Genomic DNA, 9038 nt, shown 5'->3' with positions numbered 1-9038 from the left:
AGTGATTGGTGTATAGCACTCAAATTACATTCAGATGACTTAGTTTCAAACATCCCTCCTTGTCCAAGAGTTGCAGCCTTTTATTGTAAGTACTACAGACCATTTCCTTTAAATGAATACTCCTGTAAGAAATTGTGATATTCCAGGAGTGTAAGATAAATACTTGCTGTTGTGGTGTTTTGGATTTTTTTTTTTTAGTTACTGCCAGTGAGCAAAAAGAAGCTTTAACAGTTGAAGTCTGTCTTATTTCCCATAGGACAGAAAAGTTGGCCTAATCACAAATAGCAAAGTGGGACAAGTCTGAAGAATTAACTGGATAAAGGAATTGTCTGTAAATACAAGTCTTTTTTTTTTTTTTTTTTTAATGGGTGACTGACTTTATATAGCTGTTAATTATAACTATAACCATGTTAGCTAGTTACACACTGGAACTTCTGGCAGTACTGCAGATAATTTAATATTTTGATCACCACAATTGTGTAGCAAAGGTATAGTCCTATTCTTTTCACAACCTGGCATGAGGTACATATTGCAGAGGCCACAGAGGTTTTGTTACTTGGTGAAATCTTGTCTGGCACCTTTACATAACTTTTTATCAATATGGGTATGGGAGAGCAGCTTACTGTCTGTGCTTGTGCTCTTGTCCTTTCCCAGTTGGCACGTCCTCTGCTGGTTGCACTGGCCCTTCCTTGGGGCCGTGCTTACCAGGTTTCATCTATTTGGAAACTTTAGGGAAGGAATCTCAATCCCATCACTACCTCTGTCCCACTGAATGCAAGCCATCCAGAACACATAAATGCAGAGTTACAAATCACTGAAGGTGAGAATAGCCAACAAAATTGCAGCTCTGAGTTCTGAGTTGGTTAGAGTCCTTACATGCTTATTCATTAACATTTCCTAGCCAAAATCCTGCTGTTTAGAGCTGATGGCTCTTCCTTCACCACATACTGTAGTCTTCCATCTTTCCTTGTAACTTTTTCTTTAAAACAAACAAAACACAACAAACCCTAAAATGAAAAGCTGTTGTAGTTTCATACTTCTGTGTTTTTGAGGCTTATGATACAGAAGAAAAGGTGAAGTAATTGGAGCGGTCAGAACATTCTTCTAACACTTGTGTATTAACAGCATAGTTATCCTTGACGCAGTGTCTGTGCCGATGATGTTAATTTGATTCGTCTACCAATAAAGACAGTTGTTGCTTCTGTTTGTTTAGCTAAAACATTATATTTTCATGGAAAAATTACCATAGTTACCTGTTCATAACTTGAGTCTCAACATTTGTGTTACTCTTTTGTATTTCTGTATCTTAAGCCATAACTGATGTTGCAATTTTTAAATAAATCTGGATTGGTGTAAGAACTCAACAACAGTTGCAAAAATAATAAAAATCCCCAAATACTTTTTGTCATATAATGACCCTGCAGAATGAAATGTGAATCTTTTTGCTTATGAAATATAGTTCCGAATACTTCTCTTAGCCTTTAAAAATAAAGTATGGTTTTGAAAAAGCTTTTTGGGTTTGTGTAACTTTCTGATAAAACCTGTTTTATTTAAATTAAATGTGGAAGTGCTTCAACTAAGCTGTATATAGAACTTGTGATTTAAATTGGAACTAAGTGCTTAAGGGCTTGTCTTCATGACCAAAATGAACTCAAGTGATGATTGAGTGTTGCAGTGAGCCTGGCATTTGGTCATACTCTTTATGATTTCCCAAGATGAAATACTTGAAGTAGATTACCCTTCAGTGACCCCTTAAACTGAAACTTGATTTCTTCATTCAGGGTGATGCATGTCTGCTGTGCATGAATTATTTTATCTTAAATATAAATTTATTCCTTACAGTTTCCTGTTGCTTCATCTTAGCTGTTTGTGTCTGTCTGCCTATGACTAGTCAAAAGTAGGAAGTTACCCACAACTAGTAGAATCTGTGTTCTGCCTGCTTGCTTACACACTGGCTACCCTTATTGAGAGCTAATTGACTCAAGGAAAACATTTTCCCTAATTCTGGTGTTAATATTATCAGTCTAGCTGATTTCCAGTGATCCTTTGGGAATGCACAACCAATTACTTCCTTGGTATGGGTATTTTGTTTGTTTTTTATATTCTCTGATAAGTTAATTGAGGACATGTCTGGACCTCATCTCATTTCCCTAGATTTGTATGTGGACATCTAAGCAGCTAAACTGGTTTGAATGGGAGTGCAAGTGCAGAAGGTTAACTCCCCAGGAGATGCGTAAAGATGATGAGTTCCAAATGTGGGGTATAAGTAGGTACACGAGGAAGTTATTTTTCAGTGCATGCTCCAGTATTTATTTACTGGCTGCTCCTTCCAATTACTTGATTCCATTGCAGCACAGAGCAGGGCTGGTTCTTGTAAGCACAGTGGTAATCAGCTCAGCTCACAACATGACTCTAAAAACAGTTGAGCTGCCAGTGTGTGTGAATGGTTCAGCTAGCACAGGGCAGTGTCAGAGGTGCTGACCAGGTTCAGGTGTGCAAGTTCTGCCACTTGAAGCAAGTGGTGTGCTGCTCTGTTTGGCCGATCCAGTGCCATAGATCAGACGGCCCAGTCTGCCAGAATATGCTGGTATACTGCAGCTGTCTGGTAGGAAAGGGTCACAGTCCTGTTACTGTGTGTGTCGGTCTGTATGACTTGTCTATCCTCTCTGTTGTTCAGCTGCTGTCCCAAGGGGAAATAGGAAATGTCAGGTCAGATGCCACTTCCAAACTGTACAGTAATGTGGAATGCAATGCTTGGTGCCTTCACCAGAAATGTTCTGAAAATTTCTCTACGATTCAGTGTTGGGCTCTGAGTAAAATCCATTTGCCCAAGTGGTTCAGTTTGTCTTTGCTGGAAGGCGGTGGTCAGATAAGCAAAACCAGACTGTCTCCAAGTTGGATGAAGGCAGGATGATCACAGAGCAGTGATAGGCCAGAGACAGAATGGGTCAATAAATAAGTATGAAAAGCTATGTAAAGGTAGAACTCTGTGGTAGAAAGAGCTTGTTGCACGTGGTCAGCAGTAGTATCTGTAGTTTAAAACACCTGTCTTTAAACACCACTTTGTTTTTCCTGTTTGATACCTCCCGGGCCTTTGCATAAAGCTCGTACAGGCCTCACTCTTGAATATGCCTCTTCTGTGAGATGTAAGAGCAAATAATACTGTTATGGGACCTTGTAGCAACTGCTGTTTGAGCAAAATCCTTCACCTGAAGGAATAAGAGAGTGTGGACCTAGCCAGCATGTGTTGCAGCCAGGTCAGCTTTGGCATGTACCTTCCTGTGGACTGTAGCATATTCCTGACTGGAAGTGTTTGGAGGCCTTTTGAAATCCCACAGGGCATCTGAGCCAAGGGATACTGCAGTGCTTTCAGGCTTGTAGAGCAGGCAGGTTGTTGGAGTAGAGGTAGAGGCTAGAGGGCTGTTCCATCAACTGCAGGGTAGTCTGATAGCAATTGGTATTGGTACAGAAGTGGATTTGCATCCCTGAGCCAGGAGCGTGATTCACTAGGAAGGTCGTAGCAGTATTTTCTTCTGATGTCTTAAGGAAGGGCATCTCGTGAACCTTAATCCGAGCTTTGCAGAGGTGGGCCTCAACCTTACTTCATACATGATGGAATGAGGGCAGCATTGTAGGAAAAGAATTCTGGATTGCTAAAGAGCTGAAATGGAGTAAATATGGCAACTCCCAGCGGGATGCAGAGACCACTTCAGCGAGTGCTACAGGACAAGCCATGTAAGGTCAGTAGTACGATATAAACAAACATAAATATGAGGGAAACAGGAACAATTTTAATATGACAAAGAAATGAAGTAGGTCAGGTGGTGGCTGATGGATCTGTGCTGTGGAGCAACAAAAAAATTCAGGTGACTTTGGGCTGCAAATAGTTGATCACCTTCTGAATCAGATCCTAGGTAAATTATATTCTCCTGGGGTGGTTCTCACAAACAGGAACTAGATGTGAGACAAACCTCCCTTCACCCCCACTGACTGGAGGTCCTACTGAATGTAAATATTGAGGACTTTCCTGTAAATCTGAATCTTGATGACTAACCAAGATTTTAACTTGTAATCTCGCTAGCAAAATGTTATTACTGTACCTGTCTAATGTACAAATAAGCTTTTGAGATGTATATTCTAGACAGATGGTCTCAGACAAGCTTGAGATCTTGTCAATAAATGTATTTGTAGAACGTCTTAAGACTTTTTGTGAAGTGGGTAACAAACTTTGGCACCTTTGTTGTTGCACACATTAACTTGAAACCAGGATTTTTTTTAAATGCACAAACATTTCAGTGGCTACAAGGAATACAAGCTGCTACTATGTGTAAAGAAATGTAATGTGAAAGATGATAGGACTGGGGGTAGCAGTTTATCTGCGAATTTATTCCTGTACAGAAGCTGAAGTGGTCAGATGGTAATAATTTGTGTAGAACAACGAAATAGAGAAGGAGTTCTTACTTGTGAAGTACAAGTAAATAACAAGGAGGTGAGGTCTAAATCAGTTAATAGTAAAGGGAATTGTATTATTGAGACCTCTAGTATTCTATGTCCCCACTCTAGAGGGCAAGAGGTTCTAGAAATGTAATAGTTTACATTTTGCATTTCAGAAAGAAAGTACCAGCAGAAAATCAGACCAGTTGCCTTACAAACAGTGCCATATTTAATAAAATTACCCTTTAGAATATACTAAAGGTAGAAGTTACTAGGAAGTAATCAGAATTAGATTGAAAAATACTAAGGTATTATATTGAAAATTAAGTGGCCAAGCTGCTGCCAATTGTACAGCTTCTCATGAGAGAAAAGCTCACCCTTGAAGCTCAGAGTGGAAAACGGTTCTTCCCCCCATAAGTCTAAACAAAATGCTTTTTAAGTCAGCAAAGGCCTTCTGTTGATTATTCCCAGCTAACGGACTAAACCCAGGCCTGCTGCTCAAGGACGGAAGCAAAACAACAGATGTGGTACAAGGCAGGAAGGATGGGCAACAAATTATGCATTGCCCTGCTAGTTACTGCCCCAACTTGGGACTCGGATGCCAATTGGCTCTGGACGGTGACACTGACTGGACACGGAGGTCACTAGGGGATCCCTGCTCGCCGGAACCTGCCTGGCTTGAGCTGCCTGAGCCTAATACTGGAGCCGAAGCCAAGCAGGACCGGAGCCCGCAGCTGCCTGCCCAGTCTGCCTGCCTGCTCCTGGGGAGCCACCCCTGTTATCAGGAAGCCATGGACCTGCTACCAAGCCCTGCCGGCTGGAAAAGGAAGCCGCCTCGCCACGGGAGGGTAACAACTTCATACAACTCCATCCTCCTCTCCCCATGCCTGCACACACAGCGTGACCTCTTCAAGAGGCTTCCTCCCTCTCCTTTGATCCACAGCCCTCTCTCGGAGAGAACATCTTAAGGGCACAGTACTTTTTGCATTACCTCCCTAAAGGTCACATTACTACTGCATATATACATCCCTGGTAGCCATTTGTCATCCTTACATTTTCCCTAGACATCACCCTTCTGTTTGTGTTAACCCTCAATAAACCGGTTAATTCGTGAAGTAAACATTGGTCTCAGCAGCAATTTGTGAGCCTGGTGGGGGTGTATCTAACTTCCACTCTAAAACACGGTCCCACAGCGGCCGTTCCTCTGTGAGAGGCGAACGCCACGTGTGAGCCCCTGGTCTTATTCAACAACCCCTCCAAATTGGGGGGGGAGTCACAAAAGCCCCTGACAGCTGATAGCTCCCTGGCATCAGCTCGTGACACTCGGCCTCTGGTGTCTAGTTCTCATCTGGAAAATAAAGCACCAAGTGCCACCTATGGTTTCTCATTTTAGATTTTTTTAAATGGATCTAAAAAATGGCTTATTGCTAACAGCTTGTAAGAAAAAAAAAAGAACACAATTGTTCTAGAGGAAGATTAGCTCTAGCTTTTTTATGTGTTACCCCACAATAAGTGCTTGAGCAAAACAGATTTTCAGAAGCCATTTGCAATCTGTGATATTTTTTCTTTAGTCTCTCCGGTGAAAACTTTTCAAACCGGAAGAAATAAAAATCAAACCTGGAATTAATTACTATCCTTTTCAGAAAAAGATGGAAGAACCCTGAAATTATGCAGTTGGAACATATGTTAGACATTTATCCAGTGCCTGGGAAAAAAACCCCCGAACACTGCCACCAAAATTTGTTACTTGGTCTATGTAAAACTAAGATGTCTGAGGAACATTTGGTCAGAACTTGTAAGGCTGTTGAACAAGAAGAATAATAGGAGATTAAATGTAATGGTAAATGCAATTAATTTAAACTGAAAAGCATTTCAGCTTCTCTGATGTCCCTTAGCCTAGATGAATTGCAAAGGTAAAACTCCGAGGTATTCCAGAAGCTTGGTCAAAATCTGTTCAGGCAAAATGCACACACACATGTACTTAAGAAATGGGTTTTTTAATACGTTTGTCATTACAATGCTTGCTTCTGGAGTAGGCTGGTCTTTCCATGGTCACATATTTAAGCCAAATCTTGCCAAGTCTGTGTGATCAAACATAGCACTATGTTTGATTAATTAACATTTGGTTAATTCAAATTGTCAGCACATGCAGTCTCATTTGTTAATACCTAATTGCTTTAATCCGTAATCTGCTGGCAGTATGAGCAAGTTTATAATCTTTTTTTTGAAAGACAAAGTTTTGCAACTGATTTAGAAAGGAGTAATTAAATCTGTTTTAACGTGTTTTGGCTCTAATTATTTGAATTTCTAAGCAAAAAAAGGAGACGTGTTTTATTTTTTTAAATAAATTAATGTTAAAACAAGAAGAGTAGTGGTTTAAGTTCAGAGTTTGTCCCTCATTTGCTAAGGTAAGACAGTGCAGAGGCAGTAAATTTGACTTCTGGAGTTAGTAACAGTGTCCTCATTCTTTGTCATGAAACAAAGCTGTGGGCTAGCCCAAGAAAATCTGCCATGGTTAAAGTTTCTCAAGATCTGTTACCTCCTTGTACAGGAATTTACAGAATTTAAATTATGCAATGAAGAAATTCCTAAGATGCAGTTTGTGTACAGAGAATGTGTTTGTATTTTTAGTTGCTTAACTTGGTTCACTTCTACGCTTTCTAGTAGGATTGACAAGTTCGAGAAAAAGGAGATAACTTGGGCCTTTTGTCCTTCAGTAAGGGTCACTTGGCTTGTTTTATGTGTTTGCTTAGTGACCTGCTGAATTTGTAGTGTTGCTGAGAAGACCCAAGGCCATGTCTTTATGAAACTTTTTTTCAGGTAGGTTCCATTTACTCCCTACAGAACATACCGATGTTATCTTATTTAACTTAATCTGTAGTGCTTCCACTGTTTTACTTGGTTAGCTTCACTAGGTCTGTATGTTCCAACCATAATAAAGTAAGTTGGTTTTGGAATATTGCAATTATTGCATTACCTGTTGTTACTCTGTTTTGCAATGTACAAAAATATTGCTAAATAGCATAGTAGTAGTATTGAATGATTCAGGTGCACATATATAATGGAAATCTGCAGTACAAACTCTTGGTGAAAGCTTCCCTCTGCACACAAGGGACAGAATCACACAGAGCAGCAGTAATGTGAGTTTGTGTTCTGCTTGAGGCATTTGTTCCAAAAGCACCTGATTGTGCAAAGTCACTTGCTGTAATTGTTCCCTGGTTTCATAAAACCTGAGCTGCTCCTGGATGCTTTTGTGACAGGAGGTAGCTGGTGAAAAGTGTACACCTTAATTGTAAATTAGGGTTTGAGTCTTTTGCATGGGGGGAGGTGTCACAGGTGAATTAAGAGAAGTTAACATTGTGGGATTAATATCTTACTAAGTATTAATTGATGATCAAATTATAATGATTGAAGGAAAAGTAGATGGTAATTTAATTGCTTTAAGGAATAACTGAATGGTAATTAAACAGTGATTTGTCAATTATTTAAATTACAACTTAAGCAATAATTTAGACAGTGGTCAAACTGCTCTGCTACGTACTACTAATAATTACGCTATAGCTGTATATATATGAATATGCAGCTAGCATACAATACACTTTTAGGCCTAAAGTAAAATGTCTCTTACCTCATCATAGATATCAGATGCTGGGCTTGGGGTCTCAACCTCAAGCAGTAACCTTAAGAAGCATCCCTTCTCAAGGGGGAGATGGTTGCCCAGCTGCCCACTGCCGTACAGAAGAGCTCAACGGGCTCATGGGGGCTACAGATACTCGTGGTGTAAAGTGATTGACTCTAGTCAAAACCCCTCTTGGTGTACATGCAGCTGTAGCAGTTTCAGGTTTGTGTAGTCCTGGCTCAGGCTGGTGCTGTTACCTTCTGCTGAGACTTGGCCTAAACTCCTTAGTTCCTGAGAAGATGCAGCCTGGCACAATCCTTAGGGTTTGCACAGCAGGGCTGATTTCAGTCAGGCCTGCTTGTTGGTGATGACTAAACCCAAGTACTGTGCACTCAGTCATGGTGGGTGCGTCTGCCACAGGGGATCTTATTTAAGAAAATTGAAATTATTGGGACTATCAGTGGTAGCAGCCTTGCATGAAAGTATTGCATGAAAGTATTGACAGTTGTGGCCTCTTAGGTTGCTAGTGTCGGCATCTAAGCTGGAGCACAGGGATGCTGAAGCACTGCACTGGAAGAATGTTTTTCTTAAATTGAAACACTAGCCTTAGGCAGAGTAGCCTGTGTTCTTTACCCCCTCCCTCACGGAAGATCATAAGATTTTCCTCACAGAAGGGTAAATAAAAACAAGTGGTCTGTCATTGGATAACCTGATGAAGGAATGTCTTCCCTAAGGGAAAAGGCTTATCCAGCTGTGCTGTACTGAAACTTTTGGGAAGTGTGTAATGAGATAACTGCCCTGTCCTTGTTTTGATAATGGATGGCACGGTGACTCCTACCACAGGTGTAAGCACTAGGAGCTCTTGCAGCCCAAGCAACACGCAGCTGGAGAGTTGTGGTTGAAGAACTGAGAACTACAAACATGAAGAACAAGTTATGAAGTTATTTTTTCCTGTTCAGAAATAGAGAACCAAAGATGGAGTAAC

Source organism: Chaetura pelagica, unplaced genomic scaffold, assembly GCF_000747805.2.
Source record: "Chaetura pelagica isolate M959 unplaced genomic scaffold, ChaPel_1.0 scaffold414, whole genome shotgun sequence".
NCBI lineage: Eukaryota > Metazoa > Chordata > Aves > Apodiformes > Apodidae > Chaetura > Chaetura pelagica.
Note: the sequence above shows the minus strand (reverse complement) of the source record.